General features: G+C 39.2%; 1 long non-coding RNA gene across 2 annotated transcripts in view; it reads left to right on the top strand.

Moving 5' to 3' along the window:
• The window catches only part of LOC113970762, a 76,586-nt gene that overhangs the window by 43,337 nt on the left and 14,431 nt on the right, over positions 1–18,818 (top strand). For both annotated transcript variants that reach the window (XR_003535320.1, XR_003535321.1), the window contains exons 2-3: positions 9,070–9,274; positions 17,659–17,764. This is a non-coding gene — a long non-coding RNA (uncharacterized LOC113970762). The remainder of the gene's footprint in view (positions 1–9,069; positions 9,275–17,658; positions 17,765–18,818) is intronic.

Raw genomic sequence — 18,818 nt, 5'->3', positions numbered from 1 at the left:
AGAAAATGTTAGCATGGGGAAAGGCTAAGAAATGTTAAGCATATTGGCTATTCTTAATTGAGTTTTCAGTGGAAATCACCTCTTTTCTGAATAGGGCTGGTTGTTATTCATACCTGCACCCTCATATCTTAAAATGACCTTAAAGAATGTTAAGTGTAAGCCAATTCTAATTAACTACTATTTAATCAGTTAATATTTGAGGGGATGGAAGAAGTACAAGGCTAAATCTGAAGAGAGCACAATGCTGGCTAGCACAACACCTAACTTCAAGGCATCCTGCCAGCTAGCAGGAATTCTTGCTCCAGGATTAGGGACATCTCTTCCTTAACGAATGGAGGGGAAGAGCTAAGTCAGCTCAGAGTAATGTCACTGGAGAGCAGCGGGCTGAACTCTTCCAGAGAAAAGCAGCAAGGTGTCAGCTGTATCCCTGAGTAAGGCATTTGACTCTACTTGGGTTTCTCCACTGTGAATCTGCTCTTTCAATTAAACATCTCCAAATTGGCTAAAGGAAATCCCAGCCCAATATTTAAAGCATTCACCTGTGGACCTGCTTTCAAAAGCCATTCTGCTTTAGCTTGAAAACACATTTATCTGTCTTCCAGGTTTTTTTTTTTACTGAATTTTAAAACTTAGTATATATTGCATATTTTGAGGAATGGAGAGGAGAGTGTGACTGATCAATTAATTTGATATCTAGAAATTCCTTGGCTGAGGAAACAAATGCTCCAGGTGCAACAAATACTTATGCAGAAAAGTGCTTCAGCAGGAGAGGCTGGTACCTGATAGTCATAAACTGCCAGGCTTACTGTGCCAATCAAGTAAACCAGTGCAATCAGTATTCAAACAGAGTCACATAAATATGGAAACAGAATATCCAGCCAGAAACGTATAAGTATAATATTTCTTCATGTATACCACAAAGTAAACTGTCTCAGTATATAGAAAAAAATAACAGTAAGTACTTCTGCCTTTCCAGAGCTGTTTTTGTAAGTTCTGAAAAATCATGGAAGATGCCATTGCATGAGGCAAAAAGCTTTATTAAGATGAATAAAAGGAAAAAGGTAAACTTAGCAAAATGCTTTACTCTGCATACTTAAGGGAAGCACAGAGAAAGCCACATGTGCAAAATGGCAGAGATTGTTTTGTCTATCCCTGCAGCGAGTTGAACTGTAACCACCCAGCAGAGTGAGGAATTGCTGCTCAACCAAGCACATATCACATGGAGAGGTAGCACTCTCCTGTTATTTCATGACAGAGTAAATAGTTTAATGTTTCTGTGAGCATGTGGCTGGAGGCGCACCCTGTTTATGACAGGCTACGGATGTCTGCGGAACGTTGCCCTGGAAGAATCTGCAATATTTCCAGCAGGAAAACCAAATGCTAAGCAGATGTATTTTCTTCCAGACCCAAACTGTTGGACTCTTCAGTTTTAGGTTCAAGCTGGCAGAAAACCTTCACTTCATTCAGTTTAACATTTTTAAGACAATGATCACAAAACAATGACTTTTCAGCCCTATTGACAAAGACTGGAAGTCACTGAGTAGGTCATGCAGATCTGTGTTCCCCCGAGGGCACAGAAACTGCTCATTAAATCTGCTTGGTCTTCTCACTTATGCATTAAACTTAAAAAAATCAAAACAAAACAAGAAACCCAACCCCTAAAAGCAAGTAGCACTCCTGCCCAGAGAATGCTTAAAAGAGTTATTCCAACCTGATCTTTCTGCCGCTTACCTTCTATGGGAGGAAATATTCATGGAGGAACAATCTGAAAAAGATCACAAAGATCCTGCCACGCAGATTTCCTGGTGTTATTCTATAGGGCAGAGGCAAAAATTCTTTCCTCGAATTCCTGTCCCCATGTAAACAGGGGAAAAAATACTGTCTTTTGTCAACATTTTGTTTTGCTCATTTGTCGTTATCTTCAAAACTATTCTATGAAGATGCAATTTATTAATCACAACTGTTGTGTTCAACAACAAAAATGATCCATTGGGACCATATTTGTAGTATGTGCTGAAATGTATTGTTTGCTAAGTGGCCTTATCTATAATTCAGAGAGTCTTTGTCTGCTTTGGAAGACTATTTGGCAAACTCTGCAAAAGGAAGTAATTTAGTTATTTGGCTGCATTAAAGATGAAATCAATTTAACATGACTTAGGACTTCTAGAAAAATGATATGAAAAAAACCCTGACAGATGAAGTTCTTGGCTTTGGAAAAAGTAATTAGCCAGCACTGCAAGAGCCTTGGTGAACTTGCAGTCAGATGTGGATCTAGAAGAGTAGTTTAAGAAGGTGTTGCTCCCAGCTTCTCATTCCTACCTCTCAACTGGTTGTTGCTTTCTCAAAAATTTAGATATGCTGTGTACCTGGGTGAATGCTTCTAGCCTGTTTCAGTGGCAAAACAGATTATTCAGGGTGCAGACTTCATTTCAGTTTGAGTCCCTGTCTCCTCCTCTTGTTGCTCCATGACCATAAAAATTTTGAGGGGATGTTGCAACTCAAGCACCCACATGAAGGCAAAGCTTCATCTGAGACTGACTTCAGTTCTGGAAGGTTCAGGTTCATAGTGTGAACTTGGAGTCTGGTTATTGAGAATACATTGGTAAGTGAAGATACAGTTCACAACCATTTATTCCAAGTCATTTGCAATATAGTGATAAATCTGTACAGTTTTATTTGCAGCTGAACAGGACACTGGATGTGCTAAACTGTTTAATGGATGTAACTCTATGATAAAAATGATGCATTAGTGAGCTAAGTGACAAAAAAAAAGGTGTCTAAATAAGATGCTTAAGGAGAGGCCAAAACCATTTGCAGTTATTTTAATGATATCCAAATGCTGTTCCAACTAGAGATGTTAATAATTACAATGAGCAATAAAACTCTAGAAAGAGTTAAACTTACTGTCATGCTTTATTCTGCTGCAGTGTTCTGTTTGACATAATTCCATAACCTCTTCCCTTCAATAAATGTCAACTACTTTGTTTTATTTTTTTTAATTTCTTCAATGTCTTAGCTGTGAAGAGAGACAGAGCATGGAAATTGTCAGGGATATATCACGTTTTGCATTCACATGCTCATGGTTTTTGTTAGGGTGACTGAAAGGTCAGAGAAGATGCTGCAGGAAGACTTTCAAGTAACAATAAATATGGAAGTTGTTTCCAACTCAGTGTTTTGAAAAGCTTTAATCAAAAGGCCTCATTATGATCAACTCTGGTAGAGGAATAAGAGCAGTATTTCCACAATAAACATTTTCGTTTTGATGGTACCTTCTCTGAGAACCACCAGTGGGGAAGGAACAGGATTTGATGACACCATAAATTTAAAAAATGCTATAAACTTATCTAAAAGCAGAAGATGATGCCACTTTTTGAAGACTGACAATCACTCAAGAACTGCAGAGGCCGGATGGAAAACCTCCATTGCTTTTAATGAAAAGGTCTGTGATACAGCAGTATCTGACATGAGGGAACAGCCTCAAAGGCCTCTGAAGTCCTTTCCTCTCAAATGTCCTTTAGAAGGCAGAATAACATGTAGAAACAAGACCTGTGTGGTAGCTCCCCGTCATCTGCAGGGACCTCTCTGGCCACAACTCTCTGGCTTTCAGTGCTCCTCTCTGTACCTGGTTTCAGAGTCTGGGACTGGTTTTCTATTTATCTGGTACTAGAGACACATTTGTGGGCGCAGGATTTGTAAATACTATAAAGTGATCAAATCATAATGGCCTTATCCATCTCCTACCAAGAAATAAGCCACACTAATAAACTTAATCCTCAACCCATCTTTAACAGTATTTCCAAAGGCTGTATTAGAAAATATAAACAGATTAAAGAATAGCCAGAAACCTAATCTGCTCAGCAATCACAGATTTCTCTGTGTGTTGAAGACATAGCAACCTAAATTACCCTTGAAATGACTCTATTTCAAGTAATACTCTTTTCCGAGCTATATTTTTAGACAACTTCATACTAGTACTACAAGAGTTTATTCCAGACAAGGACTTAGCTTGGGTTTATGTTAACATATAATTTGTAAAAGTTTGTAATAAACAGTGAGACTGGCAGAAATTATGGGAAGGAAAACACTGCTACTAACTTTGGCTACTTGCTTTGATTCAGACTTCATTGTGTTATGTTTGTTATGTGAGCTTCAAAACTGCAGGGAAGTTCTGGATTGTCGTGTCACCGAGACCAGAATTTCCAAAGCAGCCTCATCTTTTTTGAAACTCTCCTTTGATTGAGGATTTTGACTTCCAATATAAATATTCACCAGAGGCCTGATGCTTAGATGGGGAAGTAGACTAACAGGCTTTCATTCAGATAGGAAAAAATATGCAATGCATAATTCAAGACCTTAGGCCTGAGCTGGCATCCTGGAACACACCCACTGAAGCTGATGAAATTTTAGGGTGTACAGGAAGTGCCAGCTGAAGTCTTACAAATAAACACTTGGTGAATATTTATATAAATATGGTAAACAGAAAAGGAAAATACCAGTGTGCATGCTGGTGGTCAGTCCGAAATGACTACTCTTCTCAGGCCAGTTTTTGTATCCTTTAGAATAATAGGTCCATCATTATTTTTCCAATGCTTTTCAACTTGTGGTAAGAGATAGTTTCCCCTCTGTTAGTCACACAAACTAAAAGCAGCTCTGTAATCTCAGTTTAGCTGCATTTGGAAACTAGTCTTGTTTGTAAATGAAGGAAGAAAACCAGGCAGGAACTTATTTACCAAGTTTCTCTGTAGAAGCATTCAGTTTTTCCATGATCACTCTTTTCTCCATGCTGATCAGCTTCTCTGCACTGGAGAAAGTTTTTGACTTCTTCGAAATACCAGTTTATCATTGGTACCATTCAGGATGCATCAATGCCTTTGAAAGTGTGATTTAGAAACTACTGTGATGTTGCACTCTGTGTGTGTTCTATTATTTAAAACATGTAGTTGTTTTGGTCAAAATTGCTCATGACATTGTTTGAGACACTGAGCAAACTCATAATGGGAAAATCCATTGCTCTGAAGAGCCAACAATTTAAATAATTTAAAGCTATGTTTTCTGTTATTCCAAAATGAAGCTTAATCTATTATTTAACTGTCCAGGAAGCTACAGTACAAAGGTGTTGGGCAATCTTGAATTAAGTGGAAAAAAAGTTGGTGGTATAAATTAAATAAATATTTCATTATAATCAATGGTGGCATTTTAATAATTAGTGAGAAGTGTTTAGAGATTTTTCATAACATGGCATGTAAGCAGTGAAAACAAAAGGCTGATTATTCAGCACATAAAAGCCAATTTTAGAAGAATTAGCAGATAGAGAGTGCCAGAGCCAGAGGAGACTGAGTATTTTTTAAAAGCTCTATGATCCTGTAATTAAATTGAATGGATTAAATATGAGAATTCACAAAAATTCAGGTGTGTTTGGTTCCATTCTCATTGACACTGGAGAAATAATGACATTTCTGTTTCCTTACATATACACGCTTTTTGGAAAACCATTTATTAATGTTGGAATTAACGGCCTCACAACCATGCATTAAAACTACAACATGAGTTAAAATGATCAATTCCGCACAAAAAAGTGTTTATGGGGACAAACCCAACAGCAGAAATTATTCCAAATTCCTGGAAAATTATGACTATTACCTTGTTAGCATTTGTTTCAGAAGCATGACCAAACCAGTAAAACAGAAGAGTGTCAGGATGTCAGGAAGAACAGCGGGAAGAAGAGTGGGAAGAAGAGGGAATGACTGACCTTTTTATTATTACAGAGCTTGCCAAACCTGGAAATAGTTCCACCTTCTCCAAGTCATAATCTCAGAAGACTTTATTCTCTTCTTAAAGAAACAAATTAATTTTAAAAGCCTTTAAGAACATCACCAAGGACTGTGTGTGTCTAGATATGCCAACCAAACTGCTATTTCTTTGAGATGTTTCAGCATCCTTGATGGATGAATCATCTCCACCATGGTTTTTTCAATCAAATAATTTATTTTTATACATATTTTCTACCAAATGGATTGCCAGAGGGAGGCTATGTCACAAGCAGGGCCAGCCAGTGCTCGCCTGAAATATGCAGGATACACTTTGTACTGGTACTTTCTTTGGTTTGTTTCCTTACTAGATATAGAAATAGAACTAGCTGTAATCCACTTTCCCATCTAAGGTCTGAATAACAGATAAATTGATACAATCAGGGAAAATTAAGTGCCCAATAATCACGTGGAGTGTCTTTTCAGAAGATAACTGTTGGGCTTTCCATTTTCCCAGAGCTGCCATACATACCTGTTGAACATGTTTGTGTCTTCTGCCACGCCATTGGATGTACAGCAGGCACTTGATTGGCTTTACTGAGGCCACACAGTTGTTCTCTTTTATGGTGGGTTCTTCTTCTGTCTTAAGTTCATATGTAAATGGGGTGAGTTTCATATGGTTTTGGAACTTTGTGCCCAGCCACGCAGTCTCTAAGAAACAGTCAGTTTTCCTTTCATTTTTTATTGCTGTAGGTCTTTATTGGGTTGCATATCCTCCTCCTTACAAGCACCTTTCTGTCAGAGAAACAGAAGACAGCTTTCTTCTGCCATCCCGCAAGGTCCTGCATGTAAGTCTGCTGAAGCCCGCAGGTCTCAAAGCAGTAACTCAGTCAAGTGCACAAATTCCACTCTGCCCCCCGTGTTTCTTACACTGGTGTTGACAATCTCTTTGGGGAATTACAGACTGGATGGCTCAAAATGTTATTGATGGGCTGTTGAAGGTCTGGCTACAGTTTTTGTAGAGCCACGAGGGAATTGACTGTGCACTCTCTATTAATCATCTTGTGGCTGAATCCCTCGGCTAACACTGAAGGGTTCAGCCCCCCCATTAAGCCAATTTGGTCAAAGGCAGGGTGGTGGCAACTGAAAACTGTGACCAGCTGAGTGCTGCATCCAGTGGTAGTTTGTGAAAATTGCTTCAGTGGCCTCAGTCCAAATTTGACTGACAAAATATCAGCATCTCCAAAATCTTCCTCAAAAATAACTGCTAGCCAAAGGTTGAGGGACAACCGAGGGTTTAAAGACAAGAAGGGTGAACTTGGCTCTTCCCAAGTATTCTCTGTAAGCCAGCAATGAAGTGCAAAGGGACACATTGATGTTAGCACCACCCAGGCTGTCAATAAAGAACTTCTGTCCTCAGAAATACCAAATCGAGTTCATATGAATTTCCCACTCTCCCAAAACCACTTTCCCACCAAGAAGAAGAGCTCACAAAACTGAAGAGCATTCCCTCCTTCTCACATCTCTGCAGTCTGTAAGCACTGTGCCTGTCAGAATGTTCCCAGGAGGTTTCCTTTACCATTGTGTCTCATCTCTGCAAGCAGCTGCTTCCTTTTTGCGTAAGAGTTCTTGGAGACTTGCTTTGCTTATCAAAGCTAAACCACTGAAAAGCTGGTAAATAACCAAGTTCTACTGGGAAGATGAAATCCCACTGCAGATGGAGAGGTTTGCTTAACCTATAAAATAATTCTGGAATAACTATTGTTTTGGCAAAATTCTAAAATGTAATAAAGTTTGATTGTTCTTGGCTTCCCCTAATTTGCTTACTTTAGGGTTATAGCTGATCCTCACCATGCAGATGTTAGTCCCATTACTGTTAACAGGAGTTAAATATACACAGATATAAGAGAGGGACTTGACCACTTACTCTCACTGTTCCAAGGTCAGCTGAAGTCTGGACCTTTTACTTTCTCTGTGCTCCACTAACTGAGAACAAAGCTTATGCAAGACTTCCTTGGGGACCAAGGGGTCTGAGGTTTTCACAGTCCACAAGGCTAAAATTCAAATATGAAGCACAGCTGTTTGGATAGGAGTCTTGGACCTCTTTGTTTTAAACTATAGTGACCTGCTCAGACTTCCCAACATGTGAAACTCTGAAATTCCTGCACAGCTAATGACTGGGATGTGAAAATTGCCTGGCAGGCAGACCTGGGTGAAGTGACCAATTTAGACTGCTCTGGGATTTGCAGGTGGAAGGGCTGTTCTTTCTCTTCCTTTCCCCTCTCCCTCACGTTTCTGGACACATAATTCCATACACATCTCTGCATATGTCCAAATTTGAATCTATGTTCACTCTCCAAACTGCTGACCACAAAAACTACAGAACAAACTATGGTTTTGTTGCAGATGGTAACGTTTCTCTCTTCTGGCCAAGTACAGGTATTTTTATGAGTGCCTGATAAGAGGTAAAATAAAAAGGGAAACAGTATGGGATAAACTAGTAACTCACTTTAAGTAGTGATAGACCTCCACTTCCAAATTCATTCTATATGAATGAATACTCCCTGGTAGTGCAGGTATTTTGAAGTATATAATACATATAAAAGTGCCACTTAAACCTTCCCTTTGATTTAGCTGCAATTCCACAAATATTTACAATATCGGCAATGAGTAATCCTGCAGAATTGAGACATGATATGCTGGATAATATTAAAACCTCAAATAAATATTTAAATGGACTGGCAGTAGCCATTGTGGCTTGGATGAGGTGATGACCTCAGAGGACGATGCTTGACTGCTTGGGCTTTTCTTGAAGTTGGTGATACACCTTCTAATATCCCCTTACATTTAGAATCCAATTCCATTATCTTCTTTCCAAAAATTTTATATATTAATGCCTGATTGTAACAAGATAAAGAATATCTTGATCTGTTTTAGGTGTCTGACCTTTCACATTTATTTTGCTGCTGCAAAGCATGTGAAATACTATGGAAGGAATGTGGAAAACCCCCACCATTCTTTATGTAGTGATATAATGAGTATCTTTGTGCATCCAAGATAATAGGAATCCCAGCATTCATGCTTACTATAAAATATAGCAAGCAAAGACTAAGTAAATCCTGGCATTTTTTAATACAGAAATAATTTTGACTGCATCTTTGGCTTGGTATGACATGGAAACTGGCGATTGTTTATGCTTTGCTACTTTTTTTGGTCTGCATTAAAATCCCACATGAGAAACAAATTTTTCTCTAGGAACAAACTGTTACTTTTTTTGGGACTGAGTTCTAATTAGCTGGGCCGTACGTCTGTTTCTTTTCAGCTGGGAAAACGCAATGCCTATAAAATCCAGATGGATAGCACATGATGCTGGAACCAGCCCCGGCCAATCAGCCATGTCACTTTGATTAGAGGAAACCTATAAGCATTTAAGTAAAAATCCAAACCCAACAAGATAGTAAGAGCAGCAAACTGGCTTCACTCTGGGGTTTCATCACAGCTCTGGCCTCCCCACACATTACTGAAAGGTATTTACACCTGTATTTAATGTAGGATTTGTGATTTAGACCCTGAATACCAACAGCGGAAGCCATATGGGAAGCAGGATGGGGAGGAAATTCATCATCAGAATACATCAGGCCACAAGGACCACAGCTTTAGGGCAATGAGCTCTTTGAAGGAACTTGAAATCCACCCTGGAATGATCCATAATATCACAGATCAATTCTTTTTGTATGGATTGGGGTTGTGGCAGAACAGCCTTTCAGAGAGCAACTGAGCACATGTGGCGATTACTCACAGTCTCGCTGTGCTCAAAAGCTCCTGGGGTTTCACCAGATTGAGAGCGAGATTTTCAGAGAAGAAGTCTGAAGGAGAGGCAGGCAGTCCTTGTGGAGGGATGGAGCAGCATCTGGAATCCCTACGGATAACTGCAGGAATGTTTATTATTCTTTGTTTATTATTTTGAGTGTGTGCTCTCTCCCTCTTCCTCTCTTTGTCTCCCTTTGTTATTTGTGTAATAAAGTTCCTCTAGGCACATAAAGTAAGTCATCTGGAATTGTGAAACTCCTTCTGCCAGGAAGTTGGAAAAGCCCCTCTCCTGTGCAGAGAGAAAAATACAGACTTATTGCAACCGTTGAGAAATTACAGAAATACAGCATTTGTGTTTGAGTTACACTTAATAGCAAAGAGCTGTGGCAAATAATTGTGCTTCTCACTGATAAAAAATTCTTCTTTTATCCTGTCCAAGGTGTTATGTTTATTTAAAACTTGAAAATTAATTCGTATATTTTAAAATAAAAAAAAAGCATGCAAGGTACATTAGAAGGGCTCAGTGTCAAAGTCACTTTTCCTGCCAATGGGTGCAGAGAAGGAAAAGGAAATGAGTAAGGAGAAAGGAGCATCTTTGCAGCCACATGGCTAGTGAAATTTTCTGTTTATTCTTTGGGGGAAAAGCAGAGTAGCTGCAGAGCTGCTGGTTGGAGAGGTGCCGGGACTGTTTTTATTGGCAGGCGAGGCTGAGTGGCTGAAAGGTGGCCATTAACACCCTGACACCAAGTGCTGACAGGGCGATTATAAGATTAACACCCTATGTTATATTAACAGTGTCAAAACCTCCCCTTACCTGTCAGTGAGAAATAATGGCACGAAGGAAAACATTATAGACATACAGAGATTTTAACACGAAAATACCACACAGCTGCTTTTTCAAATAGGTCTAAATATCTAGATGACCTACTAAAACCCAATAAAATGAAAGACTATATTTTAAATTAATTTTAAATTATAGTTTCACAAATGTGCTTGGCCACTTGCCTTGCAGTTTTTGTTCCACAATTGTCCCCCTTCCAGTTTAAGTGCATGTATTTCTACACATATTTTAATTATATTTCATATTGTATGTGATGATAGTATATTCTGTATGCCATAAGATCTGTAAGATCTACACACAGAATGCATAATACATATTCTGTATACATATATATAATTCAGTTTCTAAACAAAATCAAGACAGAGTCAAGGCATCCAAAATGCCAGAAAGTGTTCACGTGTTGCATAAGAAAAGTTGAGTATTTTTAAGTCATGTTTTAAGGATTTTTAGAGTTGCAATTCCATTGTATCATGAGGGCTTAAAGGTTATTGAAACCCCTTAACAAAGTGGATGTAGTTCACTTAAGACTTGTTACAAATTACTAAATTGCCATCTGAAAAGTTCAAATGTCTCTGAAACAGATCCAACAGAAACATTTAATAACTAAACAAGGATAAAGGATGGATTTATGAGTACTGTTTAGTTTGGGGACTGCTGGAAGACAATGCAAAAAATTCACAAACACTTCCAGAGCTTCTGTTAAACGAACACTGTGCCTGAAAAAAATGGAGTATTTATTATAGCAACTGATGAGAATTGCCAAAGGTAGGGAGTTTCCAATAAACAGGATTCTAGTTTTAGGAACAACCTGCTAAAGTATTTGTATGTGTAATTTTATCGCAGCATCTGCTTTGGCTGACACAAAGATCTCCAGGGCAATTCTGAACTTTCGAGTCATCTATAGAATTGAGTGTTTTCATCTACATATCTTTTGTACTTCAAAAAATGAAAAATATGACATAATTCAGAGAAAATTATGTTTAATTACGTTTTATTAATGATATTCAGGCAGTTTTCCATGCTGACAAGAGCCTCAGCATATTTTCTGAAATGTCAGAAATGCCTTTAGAGATTTTTGGCATTTCAAAAAATTTGATTTTCAAAATGAGGAAGAGACAAGAAACACTATCAAGATAGTAGGGTATTTAGTGGTCTAATTTATAATAAGATCAAGTGACCATTAAAACACACTCAAACAGTTATATCTTGCATACAGTATAGTTTTCTGGGAATTTAAGTAATACATGAAGGCTTTGTTTGCCAAATGAATGACACAGACTTGAGCTAAAAAATGCTTAACTACACTGTTTTAGGTGTTCAGCAAAGGTGTAGTTCTCCCTGCTTTTTTTTACTCTTCTGAGCAGACATAAGAGACTTTATGGGAACACTGATTTGTGTTTATCTGCCTCTGGAAGAGAGCAAAATTCCTTTTTCCTAGGAAAGGGAAGCTCATGCAGCTCTCCTGTCCAAAGGGCCTCTGCTGGGTGAGACAGAGATGAGCTACTCAAACGTCGCTTCTGCTGGAGAGCACTAAGGGGGGATTATGGGCTTGGTAGTGCTAAAATCAGTGATCAGTGCACGCCACAGATCTGCTGTCTCTGAGCTCTGAATGGGAGCAGAGCAACAGGCTGTGTCTGCTAATCCTTATCCCTTTCTTTCTGCACATCTTCGGTGAGACAAGGAGAGATGACGGGTCACGTTCTGCCCCAGCCCAAGACCTTCTTTCACACTTGCAGATCAAGACAGACTTTGGCAAAGCCAAGGTGGCAGCCAACAAAAAAAGAAAAAAAAAAAAACACAACACAGCGAAAGCCACCAAATTGTTAATAAGCTATGAAATCATGTGTAGACATGAAAGTGGGAGGAGAACTACCTAAGACCTTTTTTACAAAGGAGTAAAGACATAAAAGATGACCTTCTGTGACCACTAAAAGGATAACTTCATCAGGACATATCTGTGCCAGAACATGACTCTCGCATGTCAATCATGCTGAAGTGCCAGAAAATTTACTGTAGTCATTTGCAAGGGGTTTTGAGTGAACAAGGTGTATTTTTTTATTTTATTTTTATTTTATTTCATGTTTTTATTTTTGGTTGGTTGGGTTTTTTTTCTTTGTTTTTTTTTTAATTCAATCTAATGCCTTTACACACCTGGAAGAAAATTAATATACACTCACGATATAAGATTCATGGTCCTGCCACCACCGTGCAGCCCAGTCAAAGAAGAAAGTGATTTTAAAATGACCTGTGTAAACCATGTTTTAGTGTTATGTGACAAGCAGTAAATCATCTTAGTGCTTTTTTAAAAAATGAAAGCTATGTATTGTACCTTTGCCTCAGACAAATTGCTGAGTGACTTAAAACTCACCTACATTAGAACCAAAATTCCTCCTCCTCCAGAACCAGCATGACTCTAACTGCTCAGAAATCACATCTTCAGCAATCCCTACGTTATCTGTGATGTGAGGTGTCCACTCTCAGCTATAAGATGTGCTTATTTTCCTTGTTCTGGCTTTCCCAGAAAGGCAGCATGTGAGTGATCACTGGCAGTCCTGGGAAGAGATGGATGGCAAATATTGCTGTAGGTGTGGGAAAAGAAGTAAACCCTGTGTACCCTGTGTATCCATGTATTAGTCTGTATTAGGGATATACTTTATCAACTACTTACATATTGACCAATGAAAGCATTTAATTAATTCTGATTTAAATTTTAGAAAGCTAGTAAAAAGTTAATTTGTCCTATAAATGTTGGCCTGTGTTGTGCAAGGTCACCTATGAGCATTAAGAAAACAGGGGGAGGAGGTGGAACAGAGCCCACAGACAAGCCACATTTTAACATTGACAACTGTTGTCCACTTCTGTATCTTTTTGTCTGCATTGCTTTGCCTTCCTTAACGTATGGCTAGGGAAGGATGGATTTTTAAGGTATTTACAGCATAGTGTACAGAAAACACTACTTTCTCATATCTTTCAAAAATACCTCAGTGCACTATTTGGAGACTCTTTTTTTATAATTGCTTCAGATGGATCAATTTTATTTTTTTCCCCTTTACTTTCCAGGCTATTTTAAGCACATAAACAGAACTCTACTACTGTCCTGGTTATGCTGAAAAAAATCCCCAAACTCTTACATATATCAGTGACTTCATGGTGAGTTGCAACAGCAACACCAAGTGAAAGAATTCCTGCTTAGAGCATTGCAGTTTGGAAATGAGTCAAAACTGGACAGAGTATTGAACAGTGACTGCTGTCAGCAGCTGACTGTTTCCATATAACCTTCACAGGTCCCAAGTGGGAAGTTTACATCACCAACATCCCACGAGCATGGACAGATGGAATCAAGGCACTGCCCACAGGGTTGCCCCGGGGGCACGGCTCTGCTGACACCACCACAACATCCCAAAACAGAATAGCTGTATGGATATGAGCCCGAAAGACTTTTGCATTCCCACTCCATGTTATATAGTGGGCAAAACACTTCCATACTTGAGAAAAGGAACACAGTAAAGTGTCCAGGGTAGCTGTGTTGGCTTTGTTGCTATTGTTCCTATTTGTTTATTATCATCTGTCAGGACTGACGGGTGTTTAGAACAAAACAAGCCCTGGTTTTGAAACGCTGCTTAATGAGAGGAACAAGTTTCAACTTTATTCTCTGCTTTCATGCAACCAGAGGTTCTGTTTATTTAGAAAGCTAACATTTATACAGATTATGCACTCGCAGTGGTTCCGTGCCAAAAAACACATGACTGAAATGGGTCTTTCCATCACTCTTTCAGCGTTGACCTATGATTGTTTTTACAGGAACTGGATCTTTTAAGCAATAGCCTCTGGTGGAGCAAGGGGAAAGCACGGCACCTTGTGCAATGATTTGCAAAAGGTGGCTTGGGCAAAAGGATATGTGAATACCCCAAATACTGTCTGATTGCAGTAACTTCCAGTGAGAGTGGGAAGGGTCATCCAGCAAAGCTGAATGATGGGGGGAAGGTCACCAGTTTAAGGAAATCAAATTTTTATGCAATGTGATAGTTTTGATTGATTAAGCCATCCAACAAACTTTTCAAAGTATTGAAAAAAGAAACGTAAGAATTATTAGAGATGGCAAATTGAGCTGGAAAAGTCACTGAGTAATGATTCAAGTTCTAAATTTGCTGTTGTTGTATGTGCTCCTTATTATCCTGCTCTTGAAAACATTTGAAATATTTCCTAAGTGAGTAGAGTCTTAAGAAAGAAATGCTTGTCTTGTGTTTCTATGTAACTGTGTATTTAAAACTCTTTTAAAAAAAATCACTCACTGCAAAAAAATGGAAAATTATTATGCTCAGAAGGATCTATCTGGGCACTGCATTTGTAGTAACATATTATCGTTAGGAGTGAATATCCAGCCTGACAAATGTCCTGTGTATCAGTCAGTGAGTAGAAATATTGCAGAGGTGTGTGATTAGAGAGTGCTTGAAAATTCTTGATTTTCCTGGGTTGAATATCTTTCCTGGGAGACAATGGTCTTCCTATGGAATCATTCTACAAACTAAGGATGTATGAAAAAAGAAACATCTTTCTGCTTTCCAATATTTTTCCAGCTGAAAAATGGTGACAAAGCTGTAGGATGTGATTTCCTCCCCCCTTCACATTCTCACACTTTCTAAATGTTTTCCAACTGGCAAAACAGCCAGTGTTACTTTGTGCTCTTTCCTGCCTTTCGAAAGAAAGTAGGTTTAAAGTACAGGAAAGCCCTGTTTGAAAACAGTGCTAGTATTTCTCTGTTCTGAACTATTTTTGGAGAAAAGAGTAGAATCAAATTATTATTCGTTTCATAACTATGAAATGAAAAATTCACCAGTTCAGAAAACATTCTCCTCTGAAACATCCTCCTAGAAGTGTATTTTTAACTTGCAGTTATTTTTCACTCACCTTTGTGTTGGCACTCTTTAGTTAAGTCAAGTCTATCTTACAGAGTCACAGTCTCTCAAAAGATTTTTCTGTATTTTCCTTTGAACAGACAGCTGTGGGCTGATTTGCATCAGCAAAGTGTTCATTAAAAAGGATTAAGCACAGTTAAGCACTGCAGCCCCATGAAAGAAAGTGAGGCTAAACACCATACACCTTCTCTCCATTGAAGGTGCCAACCCATGCGTCCTAATTTAGGGGCTTTTTGCCTCCCATGCATCAGGAAACCTAAAACTTTCCACAATATAGCACAAATTACCTCTTCAGCTAGTGAGTAAATAATCACTGTTGACTTCTTTCCTGCACAGCTTTTACCTCAGGGCTGTGTGTTGGTGGCATTAAATGTGCTGTGACTTGGGGGCAGGAGGGTGAGGAGTGGTCACTTGGCCCTTTCTCTGCTCAGCCATTCCTGTCTTTCCCTCTGTTCTCACCCAAAGCAAGATTTAAATGCTTAAATTGCTTTGCTCATCACTTTATCAGTGGACCCACTGCTTCTTTTGGTGGCTGCAATTCCCTTAGCACAGGGCTTGGGACCACTGGTGGAGGTAGATGTGCCTCACCTCTGCTGGGGGAAGCCACTCAGTGTGGGGAAGCTCCCCCAGATCCAAATGAGTGGAAGAAAAGCATGACTTGGAAAGACAGCAGGGATTCCTTTCCTTTTATCTCCTGTGCTTTAATTTTCTTCGAAGAGGAGGCAGTTGGACTCATTTCTTTGAGTAGGTTCCACCCATTTGAGACAGAGGTAAAAGATGCAGAGTAAGAGCAGGATCCAGTAAGAGCAGGAACCTGCTCTGTGTCTTTGCACAACTGCCCCAAAGTGAGGAAAATAGTGCAATTTAATATTTATTTGCTGAGCTGCCCAATTTCATCATTTTACCCTTTTCTGCTCTGTCATGTAAGTGCTGCAATTATCTGCCATTGCTGCTTAAATGAAGATTTCTCTTCACAAAAAGGAGAAGAGGGTCCAGACTTTCACTATATTTCCTACACTCTTACAGAGTTTACTGAAGTGGTTGTAGGGTTTAGCAGATTTTCATCCTGTAATTACATGTTGTGTCTGAAGGCTTCTATTAAAGCTGGGGATGGAAGCTCCTCAGAAGAACTTAATAAATAACTGAAATGTGTAAGACTCTCTTTATTCAGAAAATCTGCCTGGAAAGCTCATAAGAAAAGGCTTTCCTGTGAGATTTTCTATACTTCCTACTTGAAGAGAGGCTGGAAACCTGAGAAGAGTCATTCTGTTCCAGCTAAAGTGGGTAGGTGCCAGGGGTTTAGGAGGCTGAGGGAGAGGCGAGGGGAGGAAAAGGGAGTTACACATTTTTTTTTTCAGAAATTCAGGTTCATCTTGAGTTTTTGGAAGAAGTTAGCGTTCAACTTTTGTTTTGTCTGAACAAATTTCTTCACTGTTATTTTGTCTAAATCATCTGGCTTGAGTGGGCTTGGCTTGCCTGAGAAGTCACACTGAATTAATGGGTCTGTTCACAACGTTGAAGCCTGTTTGTAAATCCCTGCAAGAGCTAATGTGCTCCATGCACCTCTTGCCAGGCACATGGAACCTCTTTTCCACTGCACACAGGACACTTTATTGGAGATGTGCTTGCACTGGGCTTGACCCAAGCTGAAGCTGAGCTGAGCTTCCAGGAGGGTCTTTGGTCCAGGAACATCAGTCAATATGAACTTGTTTTCATGAGAGGTGCTACATTTTCCAAAAGAACAAACTTCATTTCTCTCTGCTATTTAAGACCTCTGCAGTTCAGTTTTTAAGGTGCTGAGATAGCCTTCGTAACTGATAACCCCCTCACAGCTTGGAAAATATGATCTGAATTTGGCTAGTTCTTAAACAGGACATCACTTGAAAATCTTAAGCAGAAATTATGGCATAAAAAGCAAAGAACCTGGCAAATTCTTTACCATATTTTCATCCCTGAAGAGGAATACATGTACACACATGTATAGAGAGGGGGTCACACTGTGCTTAGGTACATGAGATACAGAGTAAGGCTCCAGCAGAGGAGTAGATGTGCGATTTGAGTAATGTACATGTGCAATTTGAGTAATGAAATAAATAGATATATGAGAGTGTAGTGTTGCAAACAGAGGCAAAACAGTCTGAATCAATCATGGACAATGGTCAAAGATGTTTGAAGTGTAAAATTCAAGAAACTAAGAAAGGAAATGAGAACTAAACTGCAGGCAAATTCTGAAACAGTCATTTTTTACCCATCCAAGCTTTAAAACTAATTTTCAATAGCAAGAAAAGTACTTTAAGAATATGCAATGCTGATGAGGTCAGAACCACAATGTTTTTTCACACAGGTCCAGGGTCAGGACATACTCAGGACATCTCCCAGAAGCTCCAACACAAATTGCTTTTGGACTTTGAGACCATGAAACCAGAGGGACCAAATACAGTCCCTCAGAGGTACACAATGCTTCAAAGTCCAGCCTCATAAGTAAAATATACACTTGTCCTCCCTCCTCTTCCCCCCTCCCAAAAGTGTCATCAGTTAGATGTCAGGAAGAAACGTGATTTATAAGAAAAATCCATCAGATTTTAGTTTGGCTTCAATGTGTCTACAGTGTAAATGACACATAAAATGACTTCTGCCAGTTGTTTGCTGCCACCCTTCTCCAAAGCAGTGATGGGTGCAATATTTTTCAGTTTCCTGGCTTGAAATAAGGCAAAAATTTGTATTTTTATGTCCTTTCTTGAAACCAGTCCCTATAAGATGTCTCATGTCTGACAGCCAAGGCTCTTCCAGGAGAGTAGCTCTGTCCTATACTGTGCTAGCAAGAATAAATACTCCCCAAGCAGAGGTGCCAAAAGAGGAAAAAAAAGAAATCCCTCCCTTTCATTTTTTTTCTTTCCTTGCAAGGCCCAACATGCTGTCTTTGGACAGATTTCAATCCCGCTTTAATTCATTAAAAAAGTGAAACAAAATCACCATTTACATCCTTGACAGCTGGCAGGTTTTATGTGTTCTTACTGCTCCTGCCAAGTCAAAAAAAAAGTTTTCATTCAGCTCTGTCATGGATCTTTGGAGTGCTGGAAGTGTGAGAGATGTCAAAATGTACTCATAACAATGACATACAGTACCTGAAGGCAGGAACGTATTATGCTAATGTACTGGTGTAAAGGAAGTTACAATTCTCCTTTTCACTTAAAAAAAAAAAGAAAGAAAAACAACAAAAAACTCCACGACAACATCAGAAAACATACCAGTCCCGAAAGAGGGAGCATTTTGCTTTCCTCAAAGCCATCTGACATGTTCCAAGAGCTCTCTGTTCATCAGATTGCATTCCAGCCTATAATGAGGGGGGGAGAGGGAAGGAAAGGCAAAAATTTGGTGGTTTATTAGCATTTCTTGATTCCTGTTGCTCCTGTGAGATGAGAATGGTTGATGAGCAGTTCACGTGCTGGGGTGGGCTGCCAAAGTGCTACAGGCAAACCCTGCTGCTGCTGCTGCTGCAGACTT

This window comes from Neopelma chrysocephalum, unplaced genomic scaffold (assembly GCF_003984885.1).
Source record: "Neopelma chrysocephalum unplaced genomic scaffold, ASM398488v2 Primary Assembly neopelma1_79, whole genome shotgun sequence".
Lineage (NCBI taxonomy): Eukaryota > Metazoa > Chordata > Aves > Passeriformes > Pipridae > Neopelma > Neopelma chrysocephalum.
The sequence above is the reverse complement of the archived record's forward strand: the minus strand, read 5'-3'. Positions and strand labels throughout refer to the sequence as shown.